Below are 10,321 nucleotides of genomic sequence, written 5' to 3'. Positions count from 1 at the left end.
GCCGTGCGCCGTGACGGGGACCCCCGGGGCAGGTCCGGGCCCAGCACGCGGCAGGCAGCCGAGAAGCACATCAGCAGCCCTGAGGGCCTCCCGGACGTGCGCGCAGATGTACACCGCACGCTCGAAGCCCGCTCCAACCTTCCTGCGGACTTCGGATTCGACTTCTGGATGCGCCCAACGCCACCCTTGATGCAGGGGACCACGTTTGGGGGAAGCTTTTGAGGATGGAGGGTGGCGATTGGGCCTCCAGGCAGCGACCCTAGCTTAGATGATCCTGGAGCGAACGTCACACAGTCATTCATCAAACACTAGGTATTGAGGACCCACTGTGCGCGCAAACTAGCGCAGGAAAATGTGGGAAGTGGGGCAACTGGTTTGAGATGGGGAGGAGTATAGAGAAAAGCGAAACAGGAGTAAATAAAAGGTAGGTGGGACCGAGAGAGTAAAAGGTCTGGATGGCTTCCCAAATCACCGTCTTCACTCTCACTTGGAGATCGATCGCCTGGTCGCCCGCAGCTCTGACCCCTGGGGCTGGGCCGGGGTTGCTGCTGTCTTTCCCGAGGCTGTTTCCTGTCTGGCTCCTGGGGGCCCTCGGGATGTCTGGGAGGGCTCTTCCTCTCATTGCCGCCACCGCCCCCCCCCCCCCACGCTATCCTATCAGTTAGAGGGGAGGGTCCGGGGAAAGCAGTGCTACTCCCACCAGCTCCCTTCTACGTCAGCGCGCCTATGGTGTGGGTAGTGGGATGGATGGGGTCGCTGCGGGATCCCGCCAGTGCAGAGCTGGAAGGAAAGGGATTATATTCAGAAATTTAAAGGAGACAGAGTCGGGAGTTCCTGAGGAGCCCAGAGAGGGAAGGAGGAATCCTTGATGCTCCAGGAGGTTGGGGAAGGTAATGGGGGGTGAAATGCCAAGCGCCTCTAACCCCCCAGAGAGCACAGCCAGGCTTGCAGTGACCTCTTGTCCCAGCGCACTTATCTTCCTGCCACAAGTGGTGCTCCCCACACCCCTGCCTTTCCTCGCTGCCTGTCTGGGTCCTGCTCCGGGGTGGGGGGTCACAGAGGGCAGGAAACAGCCGGCTTGGCTGGAGCCAGGCAGACCAGGCCACACTGGGAATCCCCTCCTCCCTCCCTGATTCAAGCCCTGTCTCCCTTCTCTTATTCAGCTTCTCCAGGTTGTCCACCTCCTCGCTCAGAACAGGAACACACACACACACACACAGAGGCACACACACTTGTCCTCACTGTGCACTCAGATTCTTTCCTTTAAAAATTATGTCTCTATCTCCCCCTGGGCTCTATGCTCAACCTCCTTTGGCCCTTGATTGCTTGAATAGTCTCATTTGATGGGAGATGCAGTTCATCCTTATGGGGTTGTGGAGGGTGGTGCATGACCGGATGGTAGAGAGAGACCCCCCCAGGTGCACAGAGAAATGAGGCAGGCGGGAATGAGGGCTGATGACACAGTGGTGCAGGGATGTAACAGCTCACTGCATATTCGAACCCTGTATCTCTGAGAACAAGGCCTCGCAGCTAGAGGGAAGAGGACAACTTTGGTAAGAAAATATCCAGTGGATCCTGTGTAATAGGGTCCTCAGCCCCCACCTCCCAGCATATAATCCAGCTCCTAAAATTTGATGCGTATGTATACCAATCAACAAAAGAATAAATAAATGGGATGCTTGACTGGCTTAGATTCTTGATCTGGAAGTCATGTGTTCAAGCGGGTGTTCAAGTCATGTCGGGTGTGGAGATTACTTAAATAATAAAAAAATAAATAAAAAAGATTTTAAAAAATATTTTATTTATTCATGAGAGACACACAGAGACACAGGCACAGGGAGAAGCAGGCTCCATGCAGGGTGCCCAATGCGGGACTCAATCCTGAGACTCCAGGATCACTCCCTGGGCCAAAGGCAGGTGCCAAACCGCTGAGCCACCCAGGGATCCCCAAACTTAAAAAAAATTTTAAAAAGTAAAAGAATGAGGGCCCCTGCGTGGCTCAATCAGTTAAGCATCTGCCTTCGGCTCAGGTCATGACCTCAGGGTTCTGGGATTGAGCCCTGCATCTAGCTCCCTGCTTAGCGGGGAGTCTGCTTGTCCCTCTCCTTTTGCCCCTCCCCCTGTTCTCTCTGTCTGTCTCTGTTTCTCAAATAAATTTTAAAAATCTTAAAAAAAAGAACCAAAAGAATTAATAAAATAAACCCTTTATTAAGCATCTGCTATGTGCCAAGTGATCACTGTGCTAGTTTGAAGATTTGTAAAGCATGGCTCCTGGTCTCAAAGATCTATATATAATGGAGCAGAAATCCTATTAGTTCCCCTTTTCGTGGAGAAGACATCTGAGATTTGCACTCCAATGCTCAGAAGTGTCTATCCTGTGGATGTGAGGTCATTTCCTCTACCCTCCAACCACCGGACCACTTTCCTAGAAAAGCTAATTCGGTATCCACTGTATTACATTACATAGATGAGCAGCCATGCCACTATCTGGATGGATGCTTGTCCCATAGACCCGAACACATTCTCAGGCCCCCTTTTCCTCATTATTAGAGCACTTTCGCTATCCACCCACCTCGATATTAGGCGATCACCCAGTTCCCTGCCCATGATCAGTATGTTGCAATCACTGATCCCCATGGCAGCACCTGTGTGGAGCACCACCCCCTTCCAACAGCTGGTTGGGCTTTTAGTTTTGTTTTCTTTTTAGATTTTTTATTTTTAAGTAATCTGTACCCCCAATGTGGGGCTTGAATTTACAACCCCAAGATCAAAATCTCATGCTCTACTGACCGAGCCAGCCAGGGGTCCCAGGCTTTCTTTTTGCTATCTACACCCCGACAGTTAATTTGGAGCAGCATTGGAGTTAGGACTTTTCCTATATGTAGTGAACAACAAATCATCTCCTTTCACCATAAATTACAGAAGCTGTCACTCCTCTTCCCATATTCCAGCACCCTTTTGGGCTGGCCTCACCCTGTCACATCTGGAGTTAGGTTTACTGGAAGCCCATTAGGTTTAAGCTTTTGCACCCCTCACCCACCTGGCTCTTCCCACTGCCCTGGTTAATGAGTGCCATCAATTTAAACAGTTGTTAGGTGAATCCCAGCACAGAAATGTTTGAAGTGGCCTGAAATCTGGCTCTTACACAAAAGGAATTTGGTAGAGGTTTCCACATTGTCAAGAATGAGCTGTAAAGCTCAGTGAAAACTTTGAGTAATGAAAGAAAAAAATTTCAACTAGCCATACTAGAAGGAAGACAGAAATAGAAAAGTAGGAAAAATTACAAAGTCACTATCATATGAAGACGTAGTTCTGAGTACACCCCCAAGAAAAAGGTAGGACATGAATCTATTATACACGGATGTTGAGCAATTATTTACTATACCTATCCTGTTTTTCTAGAGTTGGCACTATTTATAGTATTTGTCACCCTAATTTTAGCAAACTGGATGTGGTTTCTACATTTAAATAAACATTAATTTTTTAAAAAGATGTTATTTATTTATTCATGAGAGACACAGAGACAGAGAGAGAGGCAGAGACACAGGCAGAGGGAGAAGCAGGCTCCACGCAAGGAGCCCGACGCGGGACTCGATTCGGGGTCTCCAGGATCACGCCCTGGGCTGAAGGCGGCGCTAAAGCGCTGAGCCACCCGGGCTGCCCTAAACAGTATTTTTTTTCCTAAATTTTTTTTCCTAAACAGTAATTTTTATACCTAATTTTATGTTCATAATTTTGTTTTTATGGGCAGCCTGGGTGGCTCAGCGCTTTAGCGCCGCCTTCAGCGCAGGGCGTGATCCTGGAGACCCCGAATCGAGTCCCGCGTCAGGCTCCTTGCGTGGAGCCTGCTTCTCCCTCTGCCTGTGTCTCTGCCTCTCTCTCTGTCTCTCATGAATAAATAAATAACATCTTTTTAAAAATTACTTTGTATTTATTTTCTTAGGATGGGCTCCCCAAGGGGTACCCGAGTGGCTCAGTTAACTGTCTGCTTTCGGCTCACGTCATGATACCAGGGTCCTGGGATGGAGCCCCATGTTGGGCTCCCTGCTCAGTGAGGAGTCTGCTTCTCCCTCTGCTCCTTGCCCTACTCGTGCTCTTGCTTTCTCTCTTTCAAATACATAAATAAGGAAAATCTTAAAGAGAAAAGAAAGAGTTCCCCAATCATATAAACTTCAGGGCTCACAAAACCTGAATCCATTCCTTGTCTGACCGCCACAAATCTTCCTGAACTCCTCATATGTGAAGTTGTAATAGACACATATGTCAAAGATCTCATTAATTAATTAGTGATTGTATTTTGATTGTGGCTCTGAGTTTCATGAAAGCAGGTACAATGTACGTTGTCCTTGCTGCTAAATCCAGTGCAGGTCTGGCCTATAATTCATACTCAGTAAATGTATATTAACTATTTATTCCTTTAAATACTTTATTTAAAGATCTTAGTTATTTTGACAGAAAGAGAGAGAGAGAGAGCACGCACGCACAGGGGGAGGGGAAAGAGAAGCAGACTTCCTGCTCAGCAAGAATCTGATGTGGGGCTCCCAGGACCCTGGGATCATGACTGAACTGAAGGCAGCCACTTAACAACTGAGATGCCCAAGCACCCCTAAATCCTTATTCTTTAATTCACTTGGCAATTCTTTTTTTTTTTTTTTTTTTTTTAAGATTTTATTTACGCCTGGGTGGCTCAGCAGTTAAGCATCTGCCTTTTGGCTCAGGGCATGATCCTGGAATCCCGAGATGGGATCGAGTCCCACAACGGGCTCCCTGCATGGAGTGTGCTTCTCCCCCTGCCTGTGTCTCTGCCTCTCTCAATGTGTCTCATTAATAAATAAAATTTTAACAAAATAAAAATTAAAAAAATTTTATTTACTTATTTGGGAGTGAGACAGAACGAGCAGTGGGGAGGGACAGAGGGAGAGAGAAGAGAAGCAGACTCCTCACTGAGCAGGGAGCCTGACACGGGCTCGATTCCAGGACTCTGGGATCATGACCTAAGCCCAAGGCAGATGCGTAACCAACTGAGCCACCCAGACACCCAGCGATTCTTTTTAAAAATGATTTATTTATTTTAGAGAGAGAGAGTGGGCGGAAGGACAGCGGGAGAGGGAGAGAGAACCCCAAGCATACTCCCCACTGAGCAAAGAGCCACACACAGGGCTCAATCTCATCACCCATGAGATCATGACCTGAGCTGAAATCACAAGTCAGACACTCAACCACCTGAGCCACCCAGGTGCTCCTCCCTTATTGAGGTTTTGCTATGGACCAAGACTGGGGATCCAAAGTCATCCTTGACAGCCCAGGGAAAGAAATAGCCATGAAACTTCAACAGAACACAGGAGGCTGGGGCACCTGGGTGGCTCAGTTGGATGAGCATCTGAGTCTTAATTTTGGCTCAGGTCATGATCTTAGGGTTGTGAGATGAGCCCCATGTCAGGCTCCGTGCTGGGCATGGAGCCTGCTTAAGATTCTCTTTCTCTGCCCCTCCCCTCCCAGTGTGTGCACACTCTCTCTCTCTCTCTAAAAAAAAAAAAAAAAAAAAAAGGCAGAAGGAATAGCAAATGTAAGACTGTGGACATAGTGAGATTGCCCCTGAGCTGCCAGAGTTGAGGACATTAGGGTGTACATTTCAAGGACAGTGACAATGGATGAGCTGGAGAGCTGAGCAAGGACCAGTCTCTGCCATCACAGGACATTTCAGGAATGTAGGTTTATCTTAATCACCTTGGGAACCACTGAAGGGTTTTAGGCAAAGAAGCAATCCCACTGGATTTGTATAGAAAGATCCCACTTGTGCCAATGGTTTGCGGTGCTTGGGTGGTTCAGTCGGTTAAGCAACTGCCTTTGGTTCAGGTCATGATCCCGGAGTCCTGGGATCCAGCCCTGCATCCCATCAGGCTCCCTGCTCAGCAGGGAGTCTGCTCCTCCCTCTTCCTCTGCCTCCCCCTCCCCTTGTGCTCTCTCTCAAATAAATACAATCGAAAGAAAGAAAGAATAAGGGGACGCCTGGGTGGCTCAGCGGTTAAGTGTCTACCTTCGGCTCAGGGCATGATCCTGGAGTCCTGGGATCAAGTCCCACATCGGGCTCCCTACATGAAGCCTGCTTCTCCCTCTGCGTCTCTGCCTCTCTTTGTGTGTCTCTCCTGAATAAATAAATAAAATCTTAAAAAAAAAAAAAAACAAACCAGGACGCCTGGGTGGCTCAGCAGTTAAGCGTCTACCTTTGGCTCAGGGTGTGATCCTGGAGTTTCAGGATCCAGTCCCACATGGGGCTTCCTGCATGGAGCCTGCTTCTCCCTCTGCCTGTGTCTCTGCCTCTCTCTCTCTCTCATGGATAAATAAAATCTTTTTTAAAAAATTCCACTTGTACAACTTCAGAGAAAAGATTGAAAGGCATCAAGACTGAAGGCAGAGAAATCACATGTAGTTCTCCAAATGACAAGAGAGAAGTGTGTGTGGGCACACTAGAGCAGCTAGGTAGGAGTGAGGGAACCAGGGGAGGAAGATACCGGCAGGCTGAATTTGAGACCATGGTGTACCATCCAGACAGCAGGTTCAGCAGACAACCAAAATTGAGCTCCATTGGTCTGGAGCTCAGGGGCAGCTTTTTGGCTGAAGATACAGGTTCAGGAGTTACTAGTATTCGATGGTGATGGAGGCTGCCCAGTGTGAGGGGGGTTGGAGACTATAGATCGGTAAGGCTGAGGAAAGCCTTACACTTCACCTTTTATTTATTTATTTATTTATTTATTTATTTATTTATTTATAAAAGCAAAGATGGGATCTCTGGGTGGCGCAGCGGATTGGCGCCTGCCTTTGGCCCAGGGCGCGATCCTGGAGACCCGGGATCGAATCCCACGTCGAGCTCCCGGTGCATGGAGCCTGCTTCTCCCTCTGCCTGTGTCTCTGCCTCTCTCTCTCTGTGTGACTATCATAAATAAATAAAAAAATTTAAAAAAAAATAAAAGCAAAGATTATCATATTTAATTCATCATAAGAATTCTGTTAGGGGCGCCTGGGTGGGTCAGATGGTTAAAAGTCTGCCATCAGTTCAGGTCATGATTTCAGGGTCCTGGGATTGAGCAGGGCGTCTCCTTCTCCTTCTCCCTCTGCTCCTCCCCCTGCACATGCGCTCTCTCTCTCTCTCTCTCTTTCTCTCTCATAAATAAAATAAAATTTTTTTAAAAAGCTCTTTTTTTTAGATTTATTTATTTATTTGATAGAGAGGGAGAGTACAAGTAGGCAGAGTGACAGGCAGATGGAAAGGGAGAAGCAGGCCCTCCACTGAGCAGGGAGCCCAATGGGGGACTTTCAATCTTTTCTCCAAAGTTGTACAAGAGGGATTTTTTTAAAAAAACATTTTTTTAATTAATTAATTAATTAATTAATTAATTAATTTATTTATTCATGAGAGACACAGAGAGAGAGGGAGAGGCAGAGACACAGGCAGAGGGATCAGGACCTGAGCCAAAGGCAGTTGCTTAACTGACTGAGCAACCCAGGCACCCCAATAAAATAAAATAAAAATAATAAAATAAATAAAATAAAATAAAATAAAATAAGAACTTTTGTTAGAGAGGCAGGATGGACGTTATTCTGACATCCACTTTATTTTTAAAGATTGATTTATTCGAGGGACGCCTGGGTGGCTCTGTGGTTGAGCGTCCAGCTTTGGCTCTGTACGTGATCCTGGAGTTCCAGGATGGAGTCCCACATCAGGCTCCCTGCATGGAGCTTGCTTCTGCCTCTGCCTGTGTCTCTGCCTCTCTCCCTGTATCTGTCATGAATAAATAAATAAAATCTTTAAAAAATAAATTTATTTATTTGAGAGAGAGTGTGGGGAGGGGTAGAGGGAGGGAGAGAATCCTCAAGCTGACTCCTCCTGCTGAGCGATGCAGGGCTCCATCCCAGGACGCTGAGATCAGGACCTGGGTTGAAATCAAGAGTTAGCCACTCAACTGACTGACCCCCCCACAGGCGCTCCCCTGACATCCACTTTAAAGATGAGACAAGCTCGGGTTAAGTGACTTGTTCGGGTTAAGTGACTTGTTCAGTGCACTCAGGATACAGACGGGCCTTCCAGCCCCGCCCCCAAAGACCTGTAGGACATTGCATGTCCTTTTCCTCCTTCATCCCTCACCCAGGCCAGCAGCCAGAAGGCATTTCCCTGCCTTGGCCCCTTTCTCCTGTGTAGTCCCTAGCTTGAAAGGGGGTGATTTCCATTCACTAGAGTTTTGCCCCCTCCCACCCCAATCTTGGCGCTGGTGATAGAAGGGACAGAATTGCAGGGGACTGAAACAGCTAGTACTGGGAGCAAGCTAATAGGAAGGTGGGAAGGAGACCAGCACAGCTCACAGCAGAAGCCAAGGTACCAGAAGTGTACAAGTTGGAGAGAAGGGAGGTAAAAGAGCTGAAACCCAGCGCTAAACAGGAGAGGTGGAGGAGGAGTGGGAGTAGGGGAAGAGAGGTATGGGGAGGTTCATTGTCCCAGTAGGGGGAAGTCTTTTGTTTCCTCTCTTCCCTTGGCAGCCTGACAGGATATGAGGCCAAGCCCCCCCTCCATGCCAGCATCCCCCCACCCACTGGATGTGGCCCTTCCCTTACCATTGTGTCCTCGACCGGGATGGGGGCAGGGGCATTGGCTCTAGGAGGGAATGTAAGGACTATTCGGGGCTGGGGGTTAGACTACCAGAGTCCAGAAGGGACCAGAAGACCCCGGGCGGCTGGTTCGTGGAGTTTGGCCGAAAAAGCTTTGTGCCTAGGGAGGAGCAGGAAGCCAGGCCTGGGTGGGGCCAGCACAGAGGGTACAGGTCGGGCCAGGGGGAGGTAGGCTGGGCCCCAGAGGAGATGACGCAGGGCTTCAGGCTTTTCCCAGCCCCCACCATTCCAGCCTGGGGGCCTGAGAGCTCACCTGAACCCTTGTCCCCCCCCCCACGCCCTCCATTCCCCAAAGTTGACATCAACCCCACCGGGGCAGTTGGCATCTGGCAGAGCGCAGCAAACTCGGATGTCCTGTCTAGGCCCTCCACCTCCACTTTGCTGGAATCCCTCCCTCCGCGGGATCCAGGAGTCTGGCCTCCCACTCTGGTCCTCCAGGAATCCTGGAATCCCCTCCCTCCTGGACCATTTTGCTCCATCAGCTGTTCCTGCAGGAAGGGAGCCCGGCTCAGACTCGCCTCTCTTCCCGAGCCTTTTGTTTGCTGGGTCTGCAGGAAATTGCAGGGGCGGTGGCCCAGGGCTCATCTGCCCCTGGGGCCTGGGGGAGGAGGTCCGGATCCACCAGACTTAATCCTGGGGAGCATGCGGCGGGGGTGGGGAGGGTGGGTCGCCAGGGAATTCCCATTGAGGGCCTGAAATCGGAGTGGGACCCCTGCGGGCTGCATTGGACGTACTCGTTCCCAAGGGGCGGTTCCAGGGTGTTCGGAGGTGCCCAGACCTGGAGGCTGGACCGACATTCTGAGGTCACTTAATAGGCTGACCCCAGAGGCTGCACGAGAGGAGAAAAACCCTCATGTTGAATCCCAGAACCTCGTCCTACACGCCTCGGATGCCGGGGATCCCGCGGCGGAGACGCAGCAAGCAGGTCACACCAAGCACCCCCGAGAATGAACGAATTCCTTTCTCCTTAAAAAATGGTGGGGAGGACGACCCGCACGTAGCCCCAGAATTCGCGCCGTCCCAGGACGCAACCGCAGAGCTAGGCTAGGCGGGGACGCTCTAGCCGGCCGGCGCCCTCTCGTTGGTTGCCCTCTCTCTGAGGCCACCCCCGGCGCAGCCATCTTCCCTTCCCGGCGGGCGGGGCGGGGCCGCTGCAGTCACGTGAGGAGCACCGCCCCCCCCCCCCCCCAAGTGCCCCTACCCTCCCGCCTTCTCCGAGCTGGGGAATGTAGAAGCAGCTGAGCTCCAGCGGCGAGGAAAACAAGTTCTTGTTTCGTGGAGCTTAAGTTTCTACTAGGACTAGGCAGTGAACGAGATAAACAACTGTATGACATAGATGGTGTCAACCCTATGGAGAAAAAAGAATATGGAAGGGGCAGGGGGTGGAGGGTGTGGTTCCGTTGAAACGGGACCGGTGGAGGAGATTTCACTAAGTCAATATTTGCGTCGAGCACACAACGGAAGCTCATGCTTTGCGGGCCACAGCCCGTTACTGGAGGAGGTTGGGGCTAGGAGATGAGGAGGGGTGAGGGTGGGATGCAGATTGGGGCTGGGCGGGGGCGGGAGGAGTAGAGCGGCCCTGTGATATATAGACAACCCTGGGTCCCTTCGGAGCAAAGGAAACCCTGTCAACAGTTGAACTCAGGCAACAGGCATAAAC

At 50.2% G+C, this 10,321-nt stretch overlaps 1 long non-coding RNA gene across 1 annotated transcript; it reads right to left on the bottom strand.

Moving 5' to 3' along the window:
• Positions 1–7,796: 7,796 nt before the first annotated feature.
• On the bottom strand, positions 7,797–9,703 carry LOC140598274 (uncharacterized). Its single transcript, XR_012000528.1, has 2 exons — positions 9,396–9,703; positions 7,797–7,931 (listed from the first exon to the last, which is right to left on the bottom strand). It is a non-coding gene; the product is annotated as an uncharacterized lncRNA (long non-coding RNA).
• Positions 9,704–10,321: the final 618 nt, after the last annotated feature.

This window comes from Vulpes vulpes, chromosome 3, assembly GCF_048418805.1.
Source record: "Vulpes vulpes isolate BD-2025 chromosome 3, VulVul3, whole genome shotgun sequence".
Lineage (NCBI taxonomy): Eukaryota > Metazoa > Chordata > Mammalia > Carnivora > Canidae > Vulpes > Vulpes vulpes.
This window is presented reverse-complemented; position numbering and strand designations above follow the sequence as displayed.